Consider the following 20,278-nt stretch of genomic DNA (forward strand, 5'->3'; position numbering starts at 1 on the left):
GTGAGCAGCACCGACAGGGCCCTGGCCCAGCTCCCAAGGCCCTGACCCGGGTCCCTGCTCACTCCCCCAATGGTACTGCCAGGCACATTCTGAAGCGAGCAGCACAGCTCTCAGCTGTATGCCTCTTGGTTAAATAATGGCTCAGAACTAACTTGAGCAGCAGGGATGCATTGAGTTCAAGAACTGAAGGCAGAAGGGAGGGAAAGTAGGTTGTTCTGGAAGCTCCATAGCTAATTCCATGTAGACAGGTGACCCACATTATGCCAATTAAGGGCCGCTGTAGAGGCGTGCGCAGTGGGCTTTTAAAAAACATTCAACATTGAAAGGTAACGTGGAGATGGATTACGGTCTGTGGAATGCACTAGGGCCTTTTCCTCTGTAATTCAATTAACAGAATGGGGCATGGACTTCTGCTGGAATCCTCCCAGGCGCCTGGAAGGCAAAGTGGGGCACAGACTTTGAAGTCTGTGAGGGTAGAAAGGTAGGCCTTGGCAAGGCTGTGCAGGCCCTGGAGCGTGCGCCCGTCTAACAACGGGCCCCAGCCAAGGCCGTTCTGTCCCAGGAACCCAGGTGGATAACAAGGGGAAGGAGGTCTGCGGCTAATAAAGCCATTGGGACTGTCTTACCCGGCTGACATCTCATCCTTCCAGCCCAAGTTCCACCACTTTGCCCCCAGCCCTTTGGACCTGCCCTTTTGAACATTCCCAGATCCTGAATTCCTTCTTTTTACAAACTGCTTCTTCCAGCAAAATATGTAGGCCCTGCCTGATCTGCCTCCCAGCCCCTTCTCCAACCTCATTTCTTGCCATGACCCCTGCTGGCCACATTGGCTTTTTTTTTTTTTTAAGCATTTCCGGAAAAAAAAACAAAACAAAAACAAACACAAAAAAAAACCTGCTTCCCACCTCAAGCCTTGGCAAGCGTGCCGTTTCTTTATTTTCTGCCTGGCCTGGGTCTCCTAGCATCTCTCCTACTGCCCTCAAACTCATCCTTTCCATTTACACTTTCCTGGGTCGTTAATATACTGCTCATTTGTAGACAAAATTACAGTTTGTAACTATATATTTGCCATTATTTGGTCATTGTCCCTCTCCCCGACTAGACTGGCAGCTCCATGTTGGTGCCTGCTTGGCCTCACCATTATGTACCCATAGGCTATGATAGCTTTTGGCCTACAGTGGATATTCGATAGCTATTCCATATTGAATGAAGCCATGAGTTAATGAATGGTCTCATCAAATAATGTGAACTGTTAACCTTGTTTGCACATCAGTGGCTGATATCAATGTACTGCTCTCAGACACGATGTGTGCTATTTAGAGGATCTTGGGTCCAAGGTATCAGGCAAAGAAATCATGAGATTTTCCAGGAAGGAATTGTGCAGGCTGTTGGGAAGAACTGGTGAAGCTGGCTTGCTGTAATCCACGTATCTTCACATCCAGGCTCTGTCTGCCTTCACTGATGCATAGAAGCCTGAAGACATCAGCTATTTCGTTCAGAGGAAAGCTGGGTAACCATCCCGATGTTCATACTGAAGGCAAAGAAGCCACACCTGGGCTCTGGAGCTGCACACAGAACTCTGGGGGTCGGTGGGGTGCAGCCGCCTAGAACCAACCACTCACAGGGTCCTTTTCACTCTCTGATGCTACTCTGGTCTCACCACAGGCCTTTTTCCCTCTTATTCTTTTGATTTCAGAGAGGAAGGAAGAGAGAAACATCAATCATGAGAGAGAATAATTGATTGGCTGCCTCCTGAACGCCCCCTACTGTGGATCATACTGTAAACCGCGCATGTGCCCTGACCACGAGTCTAATTGTGACCTCCTGGTTCATGGGTCTGCACTCAACCACTGAGCCACACTGGCCATTCCCCTCTTTTGTCTTAGGTTTCTCTGCCAAGTACAATGCCATATGCCTTCCTACAAAATGGCAGCAAGGTGCATCATTAAAAGCCAGGTGTTTGGGGCACTTTTGTCACCACTGGGAAGAGTGTAAGTACAATATTTTTAGCAGACAATTCAGCAATATCTAGTAAATTTTTAATGTGCACATACTCTTCACTCAATAATTCACTTTGAAATTTTACCCTGAAGAATTCTTACACAGCAGATATACTTACAAACATGATTTTCATTTTTCTAAAATGGGAGAAAAATGTAACTGTCCAACAGTATTTACTGGTTAGACAATTCTGGGCAGTTATTTGCTACCATCATTCAATAAAGGAATATGCAAATAGTAAAAAATTAATTTATATACTGACATTGAAAGATATCCACAATATACTGTTAAAAAAAATAAACATATTTTTTTTGTTTGGCTCAGTGGATAGAGTATTGGCCTGCGGACTGAAGGGTCCCAGGTTCGATTCTGGTCAAGGGCATGTACCTTGGTTGCGGGCACATCCCCAGTAGGGGGTGTGCAGGAGGCGGCTGATCGATGTCTCTCTCTCATCGATGTTTCTAACTCTCTATCCCTCTCCCTTCCTCTCTGTAAAAAAAAATCAATAAAGTATTTGTGTTTTTAAAGAAACATGTACTACTATTTGTAATACTTTAAAAAATAAAATAAAATTTAAAAAAAAGAAAAAGAAAAAAGATTCAGGATAGTGTATAGTGTTCATTAAGTATCCTATATAATAAAAGGCTAATATGCAAATCGACCAAATGGTGGAATGACTGCGCACTGACCACCAGGGGGCAGACTCTCAATGCAAGAGATGCCCCTTGGTGGTCAGTGTGAGGGGAATGGGTCTAAGCTGTCAGTTGGACATTCCCCGAGGGGTCCTGGACTGTGAGAGGATGCAGGCCGGGCTGAGGGAGTCCTCCGTCCCGCCCCTCCCTCCCCCTACCCCCACTATGCACAAATGTTGTGCACTGGGCCTCTAGCATTTTTTAGTGATATATAGGTATGTTATTAACTATGGTTATAAGTTTACATGAAAATTTAAATTTCTGCATTGTACACTATAACCTGTTTTTTTTTAACAGGCTTTATGACTATATTTTATTTCAATTGAATAATATTCAGGTTTATAGTTTTAAGCAAAAACATAAAATTTATTTTGAAAAAGTCGTTATTCACTTGATCAACAGGCTGTCATCAGATACAGCACCAGACTTACAAAGATACTGCTAACCCTTTCCATGGTTTCTAAAAAAGCTGGTCAATGGGACTGTGGTAGCCAGCCTCCAAGATGACCTACAGTAATTCCTGACCCTTGGTATCCACACCCTTGTGTGACCCATAGAATGTGCTAGAAATGATGGCTTGTTACTTCTAAAATTAGTTTTAAAAGTCCAAGGCTTTCATCTCCGGCTTCCTCCCTCCTAGATCACTGGCTCTGGGGGAAGCCATGTGAGAGCAGCTGTACACAGGCCCCTGCAGCGAGGAACTCAGGCCTCCTGCCAGCGCCTTACACGAATGAGCTCGGAAGTAGATCCTCCCGGCCAGTCAGGCCTCTGATGCCGGCAGCCCCTGCTGACACCTCAACTGCAGCTTCCAGAGAACACCTGAGCCACAGCCGCCAGCGACTCCTGGACCCACAGAAAGTGTGAGAGAATGCGTGTCTGCTGTGTGAAGACATTGTTTGGGTTAGTTTCTTATGTAGCCATAGATAACTAATATAGGACCGGATCCACTACCAGTATATACTTTTTAGTGCCTTTCCCTCAATCTCCACATACAGCCTTTTACTTATTTTTAAACTTTATTTTTATTGTTGACTATTACAGATATCCCCTTTTCCCCTCTCTCTATCCACCTCCACCCAGCCCTCTTCCCTCTGGCCATCACCACACTGCTGTCTGTGTCTATGAATTCTGCATATATGTCCTTTGGCTAATCCCTTCACCTTCTTTCATTCACCACCTCTTCCCCTCCCCTCTCACAGCTGTCAGTCTGTTCCATGTATTCATGCTTGTTTCTACTTTGTTCCTCAGTTTATTCTGTTCATTAGATTATACATACAGCCTTTTAAAGTTACCATCTTTATGCCCTAAATTCAGTCTCACACTGGTTCCTGCTTTGCACCAACCTCAAACTGGTGAACACCAGCATCTACAGTCATTTTAGGGCATTGTGTTCTGTCTGCAGGAGGGACTGCCAATGAGGAGGGGAAAGGGACTGAATCCAAGGGCAGACACTAGAGATACAGGCGCCTGGAACTGAGTTGGCCTCAAACTTTCAAATTAAAACCGTGTGCCTTTTCAAAGATGTCTGCGTTTTTAATCGGACCCAGCAGAATTGTTACTTTACTGACCGAGGCAGTAGTTCACATTCAAGGTCACAAGAGAACATCCATAACAAAGACAAGAGGATGGATCAGCTGAAAAGGCAGCCCATGCTAAGTGGGATCTCTGATGAAAGAAGAAATGGATTCATTTCATAAGGAGATTCGTTCTGCATAACGTCGAGAGGGAAGGGAGCTTCCATTGTTGTTCCAGTCTTTTCTGCTATTAGTGTTGGTGTGTTTCCACTCGAGACTCTTATTTTCAATAGCTTTTCAGCCAGCCATAAGCATCTGTTCCAGTAGTTCTAGGAACGGCTTTTATGTTCTGTTTTAAAATGGCTTGCCCATGGACGGTACATTTTGTATAACTGAACACAACATGAGGATGAGCAATCACCTGAAAAATCAATGGGAGGTCAGGGAAACATGGCCAGCATGTCTGGGGAAACCATTCTCTGCCAAGGCAGCATGAACTCTCTGCCAGCGTGGTCCACGGAGCCTGGGCAGTGGCTGCCAGCCGGCACAAGATGTAGGAACTGCCACCCTGTGTGTCTCCAGTGTGGCTTAGAAAAAAAAAAAAAAAAAAAAAAATTCATAAAGTCCCTGCAAGGGGTTCTCAAATGGGCTCCATATAGAACACATTAAAAAAAAAAAAAAAAAAAAAAATATATATATATATATATATATATATATATATATATATATATATATATAATCTTCTATTTTCCAAATATAAGTAGATGATAGCATGATACATCAAATGCAAATGCATTCAAAAGTACTCTTCAATTAATAGCTTTCTTAATCAATGGAAAGGAAAAGTATAGCTCCCATTATATAATATTCCATTACTGAGATTTGTAAAATTTTAGTTCAAAAAGACTTTCTCTTTCTCGTTCTCCACTAAAACATAGCTGCAATCTAATTCAGTTCCACCCACTCCCTGAATGTGAAAATTCAGTGCATTGATTAAAGCAAATCATGCTTTATGCATATATTTACATTACAGAGTATACATTTTAAACAAAAAGAGCATTCTCATTTACATTAAGTATGGCACATAAAATGTACCATATTGTTGTAATTCCTAGTATGTAAAAAAAAAAAAAAAGTCATATGGAAGAATAAATAAAGAAGGAAGAGGAAAGAAGGAATCAAGTGGGGCCCTTGAGGGCCACATGGTAGGAAAGGCAGGGCATAGAAGCTCCTGCCTCATGTGGAAGAGTCTAGAAACTTCAGTGGACTAGTGACAGAAATGAAGTTTGCTTAGAAGGCTGAAGGAAAATGTCTGTCTTAAGTCTCTGTCATATCTGAAGGCACCCTACCAAGGAATACCCCCTCTATCGGTTACCCATTTCTGTGACATATTTGGCTTCTATTCTTTCTGAACTTGCCTATGGTTCAAAGTGAAAAGATAAAGGTAATGAAAGGGAATCCAATGTCCCTAAGTCTTCTCTAGACCACCTCGGTATGATTTGGATGTTATTTCTTTTTTAAAAAAATATATTCTTATTGATAAAGAAAGGGAGAGGGAGAAAGAGAGAAACATCGATCAGTTGCCTCCTGCATGCACCCCAACCAGGGATAGAACCCACAACCTGAGTATGTGCCCTGATCTGGAATAGAACCGGTGACCTTTTGGTGCACAGGATAACACTCAACCAACTGAGCCACACTAGCCAGGGCTGGATGTTATTTCTGACAAACTATCCTCCAAGATTCTTCAGCTCTCCCAGAGATTCTGTCAGCATCATGTATCCTTTTGATAAATTTCTTCTATGGAAAAACTTGACTCCTGGTAACTAATCATGCCCACAGTGGGTAGAACTAGGCAACAGATCCATAGTTTTGGGTCTTTATGTCCAGCATGGGCTGGTTACAGCCACCATATCACTATCTGAGTTCTTCCCAAACCACAGAATTGGTAGTAGTTACTAACCTCGGATCTTGTGGGGACATAAGTAAAAATATTGGAGGTGTCAGGTTCCTACCATTTTCTTAGGATTTACTGTGCTGATCTCCATTGCTTAAATAAGAATATTTTTGTTGTCTTAGAAGAAAAAAGGGAATAAAGAAAAAAAAAACTCCACAAAAATGGAAAGTCTTGAAAGTCTGTTCATTGCAATAGGGTAGTAAAAACAAGAGCCTACAAAAATAGTGTGTTTTTTTTTTTTCCTGCCTTGCCCATGGTTTTGAAGATCACAGAGATACTCAAACAGATGTGAACATTTAAGTCTATGCCCCTACTGAAACCACATGTGGTCTATTCTCATTACTCATGATAGGTATGTTCTGTAAAGTTGCTGCAAACACTGAAGTAGCAAATGCTGAAGCACTGCACTTAGGAGGAATATAGGGTGAGGTTCCTGGGAGCCTTTGGCCATAACATTTGGCTAATGGATCAATACATAACCTTGCTTTATGTGTGTTTCTGTTTAAAGACACCTTATTTTAATATATATTGTTGATTCATTAGCATTGACCTAGGGGCCAACAGCACTATAGCCCATGTCTGAATGAAGTTTATCTGTGAGGAATAAAGTAAATTGCAGAGAAAAAACAATCTTTGGTTTTGGGGAAATAAAATCTGGGTCAAATTTTAATGTGCTAATAGTGATCTGTAGTGACTTTCTAAATTAGCAATCTGTAAGGGAGGTCAGTTTTTCTTTAAGAATATTTATTCATTAGCAAGGAAACTGAATAACAATGATACCCAACAGCATCTCATCCAAGAGGTAGATGTGCTGTTTTTAAACATGGCTGCAGACAGACCCTGCATTTGAGTTAAGATTTTGTCTGAACTTCTGTTACATTCACATGTATCATTTTAAAAAGTGCATACTATTCCACTGAGATGACAGGTATTTTGATTGCTTCCCAGTTTTGCTATTATAAGTAGCTCTACTATACACATTTTTAGAGAAAGTTTTCATTTCCCGGAATGTTGTCTCCGGAGGCTGACTCCTCTGACTGGGCGAAGAAGCTGAGCAGCCCTGACGGCTGGCAGTACATTAACAAGGTCCTTTCAGAGGTGGTGAAGCTTTCTCCTTTCCCCAAAGGCTCTCCAGCTTTGGTTTTCCTTCTTAAATTCACTAACTGAATAGGATGGCATTATATCTCATGACTGGTTTAGTTTGTATTTACTTAAGCATTGGTGAGGATAAAAGCTTTTTTTATATGGAGTTAGTCCTTCACTTTGCCGATTACATTTCACAATCTCTTCCATGTGACCAGGAGGCCGAGCTCTTTCAAACAGTGTCCCTGCCCTTGGGGACCCTCTCCTTTGCCTGTCTTTACTTTTACCTAAATTACCTTATTAAAATTCAATTGGAGCTTTATGCTGTCTTTTCAGCTTAAAAGTTTATAAACTTAGAATAAACACTTTATTATGCATATTTAAATAATAATTCTTTACCTATTATATTGCCATTCATTTTTTCTTAGTTTTAATGGTTTGACAGAATATTTTTAATTTGTGTATAGCCAGAAATGAACCATGTTCAAACTATTTAACAATTGGCAAGGTAAAATATTAATAGATAATGTAATAAGCCAAATATTTAACCAAAATATATTTAATATTTCTTTTATTTTATGAATTAATGACATCCTAATATATTCACAAGTAATACAGTATGGAAAAAAATAATTTGTCAAAATATTCTTGAAATTTCCATATCTCTTGATTTTTACATCACTTGTTGTGATGATGCTGTTGCCTAGCTAAGAGATGCCCCATAAGAACCACATCAATGACTTCACCGTATATTGAGAGACATTAAATATTTACCATCTTTGGTGCAGCTGGGCATACTGATGGCTTTTCACACACAACAGGTGTATGTCTGCCTCCCAGTGCCACCCAGAGCCTGCTTTGCTGCTCTGCCAATTCCAGGCAGCCCTAGGGCAGGGTGAAGAGGCTGCGCACGCCTCCTTTGTTGCCTCCCAGGTCCATTACCACCTCCAGGGCCACCAATGGGCGACATCATTAGATACTTTACAATGCCAATGGCAAGATAATTTCTCTTTCCCAACTGATATGAAAACATTTCAGTATTTTAACACATAATGCATGCTTTATATGAAATGATTATTCAGAAATGTCATTCCTGCAGGTTTGACATCTACTTAGAAAACTGATCCTACACATTCTAAAATATTTTAGGTGGTCCATTAGACAGGATGTGGGAACACATGGGAATCATCCTTAAATGTTCCACAGCTGTACGCACTGGCTGAATACCTAATCTGTATAAACAAAATCCAAAGTCCGTTAATAAGATCTTTTAAATACTGAGCCATTCTTTCCAGCAGTGAGACAACCAATAGATCCAAATCCCTTTAAGGCCAAGTCATTCTGATCTTCCCCAGACCCATCTGTACCCTCTTCCAGAGAACATCGAAATAAGGAAATAGGATTGCTCTCAGAGAAAAACTATTAAATTTGTTAAGAAAAATGTTCTGAAACTCAGAAATAAGACAGAGAGGTTACTGTGTCCCTCTTGCTGTCACACTAGGAGCTTGCCCAACTTCATCTGACGCTGTAGACAGCCAGATTTTTAATTTACTATTGATTAGGGCCCAGACCTAATCAGTAGTAAATTAAAGCTAGACATTCACTTGTAGAAGACTATAAATTACAGTTTATTTTTTTTCTGCTAGAAATGCATATTATTTGATTGAAAAAATAACCCCAAAGGTTATGCCTTTATAACCCCATGGGGCATCAACCAATTTTGCATGTAACTTGACAATATTATTTCACTGACTATATACATACTCCTTGTAATCTTTAATTAGGTTTTTCATTCACTGTTCCCCTTAATGAGTTCATTAAATCTTTGATGTGCTCTCTACATATCTGTATAAGATTCATGTTCTTAACACTTTTCAAAATTGACTTTGACAATCATAACGTAATGCTTCACAATGGAGATTTGCCAAGACATCGTCAAAGACAGATTTACTTCCAGAGGGCTGACTAGATTGATGGCAGTGACCTGGCTGAATTAATTCCACCCCCTGTCAGTTAGGAAGGGGAATTGGTGGACCAGTAAAAGATGCTTCCTTAGTAAATGTCCATCCATCTAAGCGCCAGGCTTAGGGGATGAAGGGTCCGCTCAGCAGGTGTATCCTGCCTTCAGTAGGTTACCGTATTTTCCGGAGTATAAGATGACTTTTGAAACGAAAAAAAGCCTGCTCAGATTGGCCAGAGTCAGAGAGGCGATCTATTAAAAAAGAATTGGTGTTGCCTCGGAAGTTGGGGGTAGTCTTATTCAGCGAATATAGGCCTAAACCTATGTTTTAACTGTAAAATTAGGGGAATCGTCTTATATGCCGGAAAATACGTTAACAGCCTACTGTCAACAACACACAAGCCATATATCTAGCTCCCTTTTTGACATGTCCATGCTCATGGAATAACCTCCAGATTATAAGTTGGTTTCCCAGGCAGAGAAATGATTCAGTGTCAGGCCAACATGAGTAACCCACCCAGTTGGTAGTTTTGTTTTTCCTTGAAAACTGAGAAATTGTCACTGGCTTGTGGTTTTGCAGTCCAGTTCTTTGTGGAGCCTGACAGCGTGTGTCTGTGTTGTGACTCTGGTTCCTCTCTCAGCTCAAGTTTCTAGGCTGACAGGCTGTGGCCTACCTTAGATCACGTGATTCCACCAAGGAAATGCTAACTGGTCAGTGGTTGCGGATATGTTTTCTCTCCACTTGTTTATTTTTCATTTCCAATCCTTGAGGACCAATGCTTTTATCAAGTTTAATTAAAATATATTACTAGAAAAATGAAAATTTAAAAAATAATAAAAAATGTAATCCCATTTTTATGATCAGATTCAATAAAATCCAAACATCCAAACTACTCTGTAATAAGTTTCTTTTAAAAGTATAACAGTCTCTCTTTTTTTACACTTGCAAAATAGTCTGTTTTATTTTTATTATCTTTATTGGAGTGACATTAGTTAATAGAATGGCATAGATTTCAAGGGTATATGTTTAGGATACATGATCTACATACAATAGTCTCTCAGTGCTTACTCTTAATTTATGTACTTATCTCAGGTCCTAGAACTACAGTCCATCCCGGAGCTCATTAGAAACACAGCATCTTGGGCCTCACCACAGACCTATTGAGTCAGAGGCTTTTAGGATGCAGCCTGCAGTCTGTTTGACAAGGCCTCTTGGTGATTCTGATGCATGCTCAACTGTATGAGAATCCCTCTCCTTGAATGAGTATACATCAGAAGTCACAGCTTTATGGCAAAGGGGCCAGGCAGATACAGAAATGCAGTTTTGACAAGATGAAGATTATAATGAAGGGTAGATTCTCTGGAAAATTGAAGCCTGGATGCCTCACACAGAAGTATTCAAATCCAGACAGAAACACACACACGTGTGTGTGCATGCAGCTCTTGTCAAATGCACCTCTGGCTAACATAGGACCCTTTGGTGTATGACCTTTTCCAAATATGGATTAATAGTAAACTCAGCCTTGATAAAATGATGAGTCACTTTCCCCTGGTGATTGTGTAAGCTTAAAGTATCCTATATAATAAAAGCCTAGGTGATGTCACATCCTTGTGCAACATCATCACAAGATGGCTGCACAAGATGGCTGCCACAAGATGGCCAGCAGGGGAGGGCAGTTGGGGGCAATCGGGCCAGGAGGGGAGCACTTAGGCATCAATCAGGCTGGCAGGGAAGCAGTTAGGTGGTGATTAAACTGGCAGGCAAGTGGGTAAAAGCTAGCAATCCTGGATTATGAGAGGAATGTCCCACTGCCATTTTAGGCCCAATCCCATAGGGGTTGGGCCTAAACTGGCAGCTGGACATCCCCCAAGGGGTCCCAGATTGGAGAGGTTGCAGGCTGGGCTGAGGGACACCCCCCATGCATGAATTTTGTGCGCCGGGCCTCTAGTTATATATGAAAACCCATTATATATGAAAGCCCAAATGTATGAAAGCTATTCCTGAGGTCTTTTTTCTGCCACAATAATCTGTTTCCTTTTTTAATTCTCTATTATGCCATTTCAAATTGTGAGACACTATAATACATGTTTAATCATCCTTTATTATTTCTTTTTCCTTGATAATTTTAAAGTTAATTCTTACCAATTAGTTTAGAATAATCTTGTTATATTCCTGAAGTGACTGATCAATATTTCAACTTAAATTGTTAACTATTGGTTAACTATTAGTTAACTATTAGCTATCTTGGTGATGGGTCAGAAAAAATACAGGCTTTGGGGTCCCATCCCAGCTCTGCTGCTCAGAAAGTCTGTGGCTTTGCACAAGGGATTGAGTCTTAGCCCTGACCTGACAGCAATAATGCCTCCCTTGCAGGCCTACCAAAAAAATAATAAAATAACATATGCAAGTCATCTGTCAGTTGGCAGATACTCCAAATACTATGTTTCCTTCTTCCCATTCTCAAATGCAGCAGACTCCTTCTCTTCTCTATCCAACTAACAGTTTCTTTATCCCAGGGAAGAAAGAAATAAAGAATAGAGCAATCCTGAAAGTAATATACTTCTTTTGTAGTACTTCTGGTTTATAACCAAATTATTTTATATGTAGTTATTTATTACAACTGTGGGTGAGTTATACTTTGGTCACAAAATAGAATATGATGATATAATTTGATTTCTTAGTTCCTTTTTTAAAGATTTTTTTTAATTTTTAGAAAGAGGAAGGGAGGGAGGGGAGAGAGAGGAAGAGAGAGAGAGAGAGAGAGAGAGAGAGAGAGAGAGAGAGAGAGAGAGAAACATCAATGCCAGCGTGAAATATCCATCAGCTGCTTCTCAAATGTCCCCTACCAAGGAGTGAGCCCACACCTGGCATGTGTTCTGATGTGGAATCGAACCAGCCACATTTAGCTGCACTGGTTAACTGTCAACCAACTGAGCCACAATGGCCAGGGTTAATTTAAAAGTTCTTATTAAAAACTTCCATGTGTTCAAGTAGATAATATGTTTTTATATCTTCCTATGTGTGTGAGAGAAAAATATTTTCCATAGCAATGAAGAAAAAAAAACACATACATTGGACTACATTAAAATTAAAAACTTGTATGCATAAAAGGACACAATAGATGGAACTCTTACAACTGAATGATAAAAAACGAAACAAAAAACAAAACACAACCTGATAAAAAATGGACAAAGGACTTGAATACACTTTACTCCAGAGAAGACATACAAATGGTTAATAAGCACATGAAAAGATGCTCAATGTCACTAAAATCTGGGAAATCAAAACCACAAAATACTACCTAATACCTGTTAGAATGATTACTACAAAGAAGATAAGAGACAGTGTTTTTTCGGGACGTGGAGAAAAGAGAACCTTTGTGCACTGCTGATGGGAATGTAAATTGGTACAGCCACTGTGGAAAACAGTATAGTGGTTTCTTAAATAAAAACACTGAATTATCACATGATTCAGCAATTCCACTTCTGGGTACTTATCAAAAATAATTGGCCCTAGCTGGTTTGGCTCAGTGGTAGCCCAAGGACTGAAGGGTCTCTGGTTTAAAGGCACGTATCTCAGTTGCAGACTTGATCCCCTGCCCTGCTTAGGGCTCGTGTGGGAGGCAAACAATTGATGTGTCTCTCTTACATCAACATTTCTCTTTTTATTGTGTCTCCCCACAGCCTTCCCCCTGTCAAAAAAAAAAAAAAAAATCAATAGAAAAAATATCCTCAGGTGAGGATTAACAACAACAACAAAATAATTGAAAGCAGGATTTTGAAAAGGAATTTGTATGGACATGTTCATAGCAGCTTATTCACAATAGCCAAGAGGTGGAAGCAAACCAAGTGTCCATCAATAATGAGTGGGTAAATGAAATGTGGTATATACATAAAAATTATCAAAGTAATGCAAAAGAAAGGAAAATGTGACACACACTACAACACGGATGGACCTTGAAGACACTGTGCTAAGTGAAATAAGCCAGATATATAAGGACAAAGATTGTACGTAATAAATATACTGTACTTAAATATTTATCTGAGGCCCCTATAGCAGTCAAATTTATAGACAGAAAGTAAAATGGTGGTTGCCAGGAGCTGGAAGCAGAGAGCATTGGGGCATTATTGTTTAATGGGTACAGTTTCAGTTTTGTAAGATGAAAAGAGTTCTGGCAATGGGTGTTGGTGATGTTTGCACAACAGTAATAATGTGCTTAATAGCACTAATACATACACTTTTAAATGGTTAGAACGGTAAATTCTTTTATGTGTATTTTACCACAATTTCAAGAAACAAGAAACCTAAAAAAACCCACAAAAAACCAGATGTGGGTTTTCTACCCTTCATTTTGATATACATCATAATTCTGCCTTACTGTTGGCACCATTCTTGCATCAGTTCCAGGGAAGACCTGAGCATGCTGGCTGACAGAGAATGGCTGGACACTGGCAGATTCGAGGCCAAACAAGAGCTGATGGGCAGAAATGAACTGGGACAGGGAAAAACACTGGGTTTCCCCCCAAGAGCCCAGAAGCGAACTCTTAATTGTCAGCAAGATTGTGAGGACCAGAAGCACGTGGCCACAGAGATGGGGGAAGGTCTCACAAACAGGCTTGGACACAAGTCCTCGAAGGTCAATCCCAGAGTAGGCCAGGTTTCCTGAAAGCTGACAAGGCACTGCCAGGGGCGGAGATTTTATCACAGCACCCTCCCTTCCCTTTCTTACCAGTCTCTCCTCACTGCTGCTGAAGGGGAACTATATCAGAACTTAAGGGCTTTAGCAATGAATGGTCTGGCTCATACTAGCTATTTCCACCAAATCCTCGTGATATTGTGTTGGAACCTGAATGTCCCAGTCAGGGAGGTCAGGGGACCGTGACGTGGCCCCAGAAGCAGCTGTCAGGGAGGCTCTTCCCTGTGGTGGCAGAGGCCCCTATACCAGAGGCTGCAGTGACAGAGCCAGAGGCTCTGCCATACAACACGCATCTGTATACAATGCATATCCTACCGGTTTTAGTTATTTTTCATTCAGACAAGGAGCTTTCCCCAGTCTTTAGTGGCTATTTGGTTTGTTCCATTTGTCTTTTGCTGGAGCTATTATTTTAGCAATTTTCTCTTTCTTTTTTTAATGTAATCTTTTTAGCTTTCTTTCATGTTACTTTTCTTTTTTTTGTATTTTTGCTTTTATTAAACAGGGATGAGGAAACAAAGAACTATGAGGGCAATCTTTTCTCCTAATCAGGTCTGAAGTGTTTGTTCCTTCATGTACCTCAACACATATCTACATCAGAGAAAGGAAGAAAGGAAGAAAGAAAGAGAGGGAGAGAAGGAAGCCTAAGTCTTTTTCTGTATAATTTAAATATTTCATAATCATTTGTAGGCAATAATATCAGTCTCAAAGACAGCTTCAGGAAGTGGTTGGAATAAAAACACTCCAAATTTTTCAGAATATGAGATCAGTAAACTAGAATCTCTGGTCTCTAACATATGTAACCACAGGGCAGAGACAATTCACTTGAGCAGCCCAGGCCACAGATGGCAAAGAAATGAAAAACAATACCCAGAGAGCAAGAATCTTCTAGAAAGCAGCCAAAGAGTGTTAACTGCATAGTTAGAGGGTTCTCTGATTATAGAGCCCCTTTCCTATTGGCCTGCCTCCCAACAACCTCATTTCGAGGCAGGGCTTGAAAAGAATGTGATTATCATGCAGATATTTCCCATGGCCTTCCTTGAAGACCTTGTTCCTCACACATAGAGGACCGGTGGCTGTCATAACCTAGGGGCCCATGGCCTCAAGCGTGCAGGCTAATTGCATTCTCTGTCTATTTGGTCACTTTCAACTCTACCTGGCCTTTCACCAAAGGAGGTCCCTGCCCACCCAGAACCAGATAAGAAGGGACCACAGGCCACCGTTATAGATAGGCTTATGTCCCTGCAAAGCAAAGCTGATCACTAATTCACCACCTAATAACTTTTCCATCAATTCAACTCAGTTTATTTCTCCTTCTTAAAGAGATCTGATTCCAGGGGATTACTTGGTTCCACCTTTATAACCTGTTCCTCTGACACCTTACTTCTCACATCCTTTTACACCACCCATTTACTCCCACAATTCCCCTGGATTTGTGCAAAGAGGTAACCCTGACTCCTACATCTATTTCCAGCCCCGTGAGCTCCAGGAGCCATCACTGCCTGACCTGAGGAAGTCTCTTTCCTCTTCAGGATCATCAAGCCAAGGAACTCACACATCTCCTGACTCTACATGAGTGAATGTTGGGACCCCACTATATCTCAGTCCAGGTTAAACCTGACTGTCTCACTCCTGTTAGTAAATCAGGAGTGCACAACATATATTTCTAAATCTCAAAAGGCCAAAGCTCTTCCCTGGCCCCAAGGGTTCTTGGAATACACCACACAATACTAGTAAGTCAACCTTCATTCTTAAAATGGCATCCCTCCCAAAGGAGAGACTCCATCCTGGTATCACCACGTACACATTTTAACACTATTTGCTTGTTCCTTTTGTTTTAAGTTTCCACCTTACCCACTTTGTTGTGCAATTAATTCTCAGATATTATTATTCTCAGTGTCCTTATGATGTGTCATTAATGTATCATAGTCCTGCCTTGTCCTAGCTAATAAAATAATATCAAATTAACCATCACTCCATCACAAAGATGGTCATGCCCATAGCCACAAGATGGCAGCGCCCAGTCCTCTCAGCCCCACTGGAGCCCCCCAGTCCCAGGGGGGCAGCTGCTGAGAGTGGGCAGCGTGAGCAGCTTGGTGGAATGCTTGCTTCATTGCTGTGGATGGGCCTCTGGGCCCCAGAGAGCCTCTAGGCAGTGGACACGGAGCAGCCAGGCCCTGCAGAGAGCTACTGTCACATGAATTGTGTGCAGGGATACTGGTATTTTAATATATGACTTTTTGGTTTAGGTACGTCTGTTTAGAGCCACAATTAAGTTTATATCTGTTAGGATTATGATGTTTGTGCCATCATTTATCATTCTTTATTTCCTCTTATTTTTACTATTTATTACTTTTGCTTAATACATGCCATTGGTAGTAATTAAATGTTGTATCATATATATGCTCTCTTCTCCTTTCTTTTGAAATATGTTTGGAGGAAAGCACTGAGTAAATCTACTTCTACTTAACCCAAATCTAAACACCAATACACACATACACACAACTGTGACAATCATCAAATACATTTTTTTCTGTTGGTTTCTAGTTATAGTCATAATAAACCCAAAATTCTTAGGTTTCTCTCCATGAGTAAAAGAAAACACTTGCCTTCATATCTCATTCTCAGTTTCTGGACTGTTATTCTGAAACTTCTAGTTTTTCTTATAGGTCAGAAAGACATTCTTACCCTACTACTTAACAAAGCAAGTTAACCTCGCCGAGATTGTTTTCCCATTTGAAACAAGGGAATCAGACTACCAGGGTTTTTAAAGATTAAATGAAATGATGTTATTGTAAAAAAAAAAATGTACTACATAGTAGCTGCTCCCTAAATATTGGCCCCCTTCCTCTCTTCCTTTTAAATTTTAGATCACAATTTAATTCTGCAATGGGTCTGTGATCAGAAGCATTGATCCTTCCTATCTAGTGTTTTTAATCCCCAATCTTGAGAGTTGATAAATCAGCCACTATATAAAGAAATTCCTGTTTTGGACCCAAAGTGTCAGATCAGAGATTCTTTAGGGTTGGTGGGATATGTGAACATATTTCTTTTGCTTTCCCAAATGAATGACATCTTGCCTAGATCATTTTTTTTTTTCCATAAAAAAGAATTGCAGATGTTTCACTTCCTTGGGGAGTTCATGGTCTCAATTGTGGCTACATCTGAAAACAGTATTTTGAGTGTTATCTGGCTTTTCCATCCAGATGTTTTTAGATTTCTTCCTTACTGAAATTTGAAAAATAATGTCTTTATATCTTTCTCTAGATGTTAGTTTCCACTGATAGGCTAACACTTTATACTTTAAATTATTGATTATTTAAAATCTATTTTTTTTTCTATTGGCTCATATACTCTTACTATTTCTAAGTTAAAATACTGTACTCACTTCAAGAAATGAATCATTTTGGTCTGCCATTATTTACTCACTTTTACATAAGCCATGTAATGTTGTATTTCATCCCGTACTTATTAAGCACACATTGTTAATTAACTGTTTTGCAATTCTCATTGCGAACTCTTTACTACTTGCATAAATGCTTTCCTATTACAGGAGAAGCCACTTAACCATCTTCCAGATATACTCTGCCTTGTAGATGCTTGACATATAAATGAACAGATGTATTTGTAGAGGGATACTCAAAGGAACATCCCTCAGAGCCATGTTCTTCCAGGGCCGGGATAAAACAGAAAGTTCTGTAATGCATTTTTATAGTACACTGGGAGCTGGAGAGAATGTAACAGAAAAGCCAAGATAAACGCACATACTGACATAAAATTTGTCAAGTCACGTTGGGAAGCTTTATTTGCTAAGTTATAGCAATAATCAAAGGTAACATTTCTGAGTAGCATTACCTAGAGTTTGTTCTCACTCTAGGCTAATACCTTTTCTTCACTTTATGATTTCAACTAAACGACATTCAAACTCAAACTTTGGCTAGTAAGATTTTTCAAGAGCAGGCAAGGGGCGGGGGGGGGGGGGGGGGGGGGAGGGAAGAGCCTTTTCCCAATGACAAAAAATGAGCCGCAGGAAACATTGGTTTCTTGGGAATGGGCCAGGTGGAGCTCTATTTCCAGAAAGGACAACGTGGGTCCTGATTCAGCAGCTGGGAGCATCTGAGCAGGGCCTTGTGTCATCAGTTGAAGGAAGACATTAGAAAGGGAGGAAGTCTCTCCTTGTTCCCACCCCCCACCAGCTGTGTGAAACCACTACTCATTCGGAGCTGCTGGCTTCTTTTCCTTTCCAAGGATTATTTTGAGTATTTGAACCTCTGTGCTTAACTCTATCTACTGCTGCTAGGATTTAGTAAATAATCTGATTCAGCTAAGATGCTTTACTGGCAGGATATCCTGTATCTAGTTTAACTAACTAAGGCTAGAGGAAGGGGTGATTAGATAATCTGACTACATGTTATTTTTAAAAGGAAAGGAAAAGACAAAAAGTCAAGGTAGCTACAGGCCCTTTATCATCTCAAGTAAGTCAAAATGACATGATACCAAACTAGCTCCCAAAATACCACTCACTGCAGATGTGACTTTTGTACTTCCTAACGCTAGCAAGTTCCACTTTGTGCTTGAGACCTGGAAATGCAGGGGCGGCAAATCAATGAGGTAAACAGCTGTAAGTTTTCCCTTTAGCAAACAAAAATAAACTAAATTTACTGCTGCTATTGAATATTTTTATCCAAGCAAAGTTTCACAGATTGCTTTTTTAAAAGTGATCAGCCTTGTTGAAATATAGTACACACACTATAAAATTCACTATTTTAAAGTATATAATTCAGGAAATTTTAAAATACTTACAGAGTTGTGTATCTATCGCCACTTTCAAATTCCACAACATTTTCAAGAGAAAATCGTACTCATGAGCAGTCATTCCCCACCCCCACTTCCCTACCCTCCAGGCCCCTATCCCAAATCCCCTGCAACCAGAAATCTACTTTCTGTCTCTAAGGGTTTACCTAAATTGGACATTTCAAGAAATCAAATAATAAGGTGGACTGTTGTGTCTGGTTTCTTTCATTGGGTACAATCTTCTCAAGGTTTATCCACGTTGCAAGCATGAGTCAGTATTTCAAGCATGAGTCAGTATTTCATTTTTATGGCAAATAATATTTTATTACAGAGATTCACCATAATTTTATTCATTCATCAGGCAATGGGTATTTGAGGTGTGGCCTCCAGCCTGCTTGTTTATGGTAAAGAACAAAAGAAACCTAGGAAGCCTAAGCCAGAGATTAATAAACACAATAATTTTTATATCTGCACTTATACCCAATTCTTGAACATTGTGCTACTCCTGAAGGATGTTAATGGAAATGTCAGCTCTGGTAACATGAAATATGTGAATTTTTTTCTCTCATACTATTAATAAGGAAAGAAGAAGAGAAACAGAATTAAGACATAATTGAGCAATTTATTCTAATAGGGGAACAGATAGACAGACTGTGATACACCCATCCAACAGACCACTACCCAGTAATAAAAGAAATAAATTACATGTGCCCCCATGTAATTATGCTGGGCAAAGAAAAGCCATTTTCTTCTAGAATTTCATAATACCATATATCACTGAATTTATATAAAATTCTAGAAAATGCAAATTCTCCTAAAGTGACAAAGCAGATCTGCTGCCCAAGACGAGGTTAGGAAGGAGATCTGGTTATGGGACAAGAGGGAACTCGGATGGGTATGTTCATTATCTTGATTGTGGCAATAGTTTTACGGGTTCATGCATTCAAAATACCATATATTTCGGACCATAAGACGCACTTTTTTCCCCCCAGAAGTGGGGGGGAAAAGTCCCTGCGTCTTATGGTCCAAATATAGCCTACACATATACTTTAAAAAAAAAGTTTTTTTACTTGCCCGGCTCTGTGTGGTCTCTGTGTGCTTGCCCGGCTCTAAAATGGTTCTAAATGCTGCTGTTTACTTTACAGGGTTGATTACATGTGTTTATGACTGTGATGTTGGGTTTTAATGCACATAAAATATTTTAGGACACTATTTGTTTCAGAATCTTTTTTTCTTCATTTCCCTTCTCTAAAAACTGGTGCGTCTTATGGTCCGGAGCGTCTTATGGTCCGAAAAATACGGTACATCAATTTTAAAAACGTATCATTTACTGTATGTCAATAATATCTCATGTTATTATAGCCCAATAAAGCTGTTAAGAAACAATATTACTTAAAAAGTGAGCATACTCCCCACCCCCAAAGTGCTTTAATGACTACTGTGTGAAAACCACTGCCTTCATTTTGCATATAAGGTTTCAATTAATTTTATAACAAGTCAAAGTACTGTCATTTTGCACATGAGACCTGAGATTGAGGTAGTTCAGTAATTCACCAAGGTGGTTACAGTCTACCATATTAAGC

The 20,278-nt window shown here is 40.0% G+C and overlaps 1 protein-coding gene across 1 annotated transcript in view; it reads right to left on the reverse strand.

Annotated features, from left to right (window-relative positions):
* GNG2 (G protein subunit gamma 2) overlaps window positions 1-20,278 on the reverse strand; it is a 107,624-nt gene that overhangs the window by 51,022 nt on the left and 36,324 nt on the right. The gene's annotated exons all lie outside the window — the stretch shown is intronic.

This window comes from Pipistrellus kuhlii, unplaced genomic scaffold (genome assembly GCF_014108245.1).
Source record: "Pipistrellus kuhlii isolate mPipKuh1 unplaced genomic scaffold, mPipKuh1.p scaffold_m20_p_1, whole genome shotgun sequence".
Lineage (NCBI taxonomy): Eukaryota > Metazoa > Chordata > Mammalia > Chiroptera > Vespertilionidae > Pipistrellus > Pipistrellus kuhlii.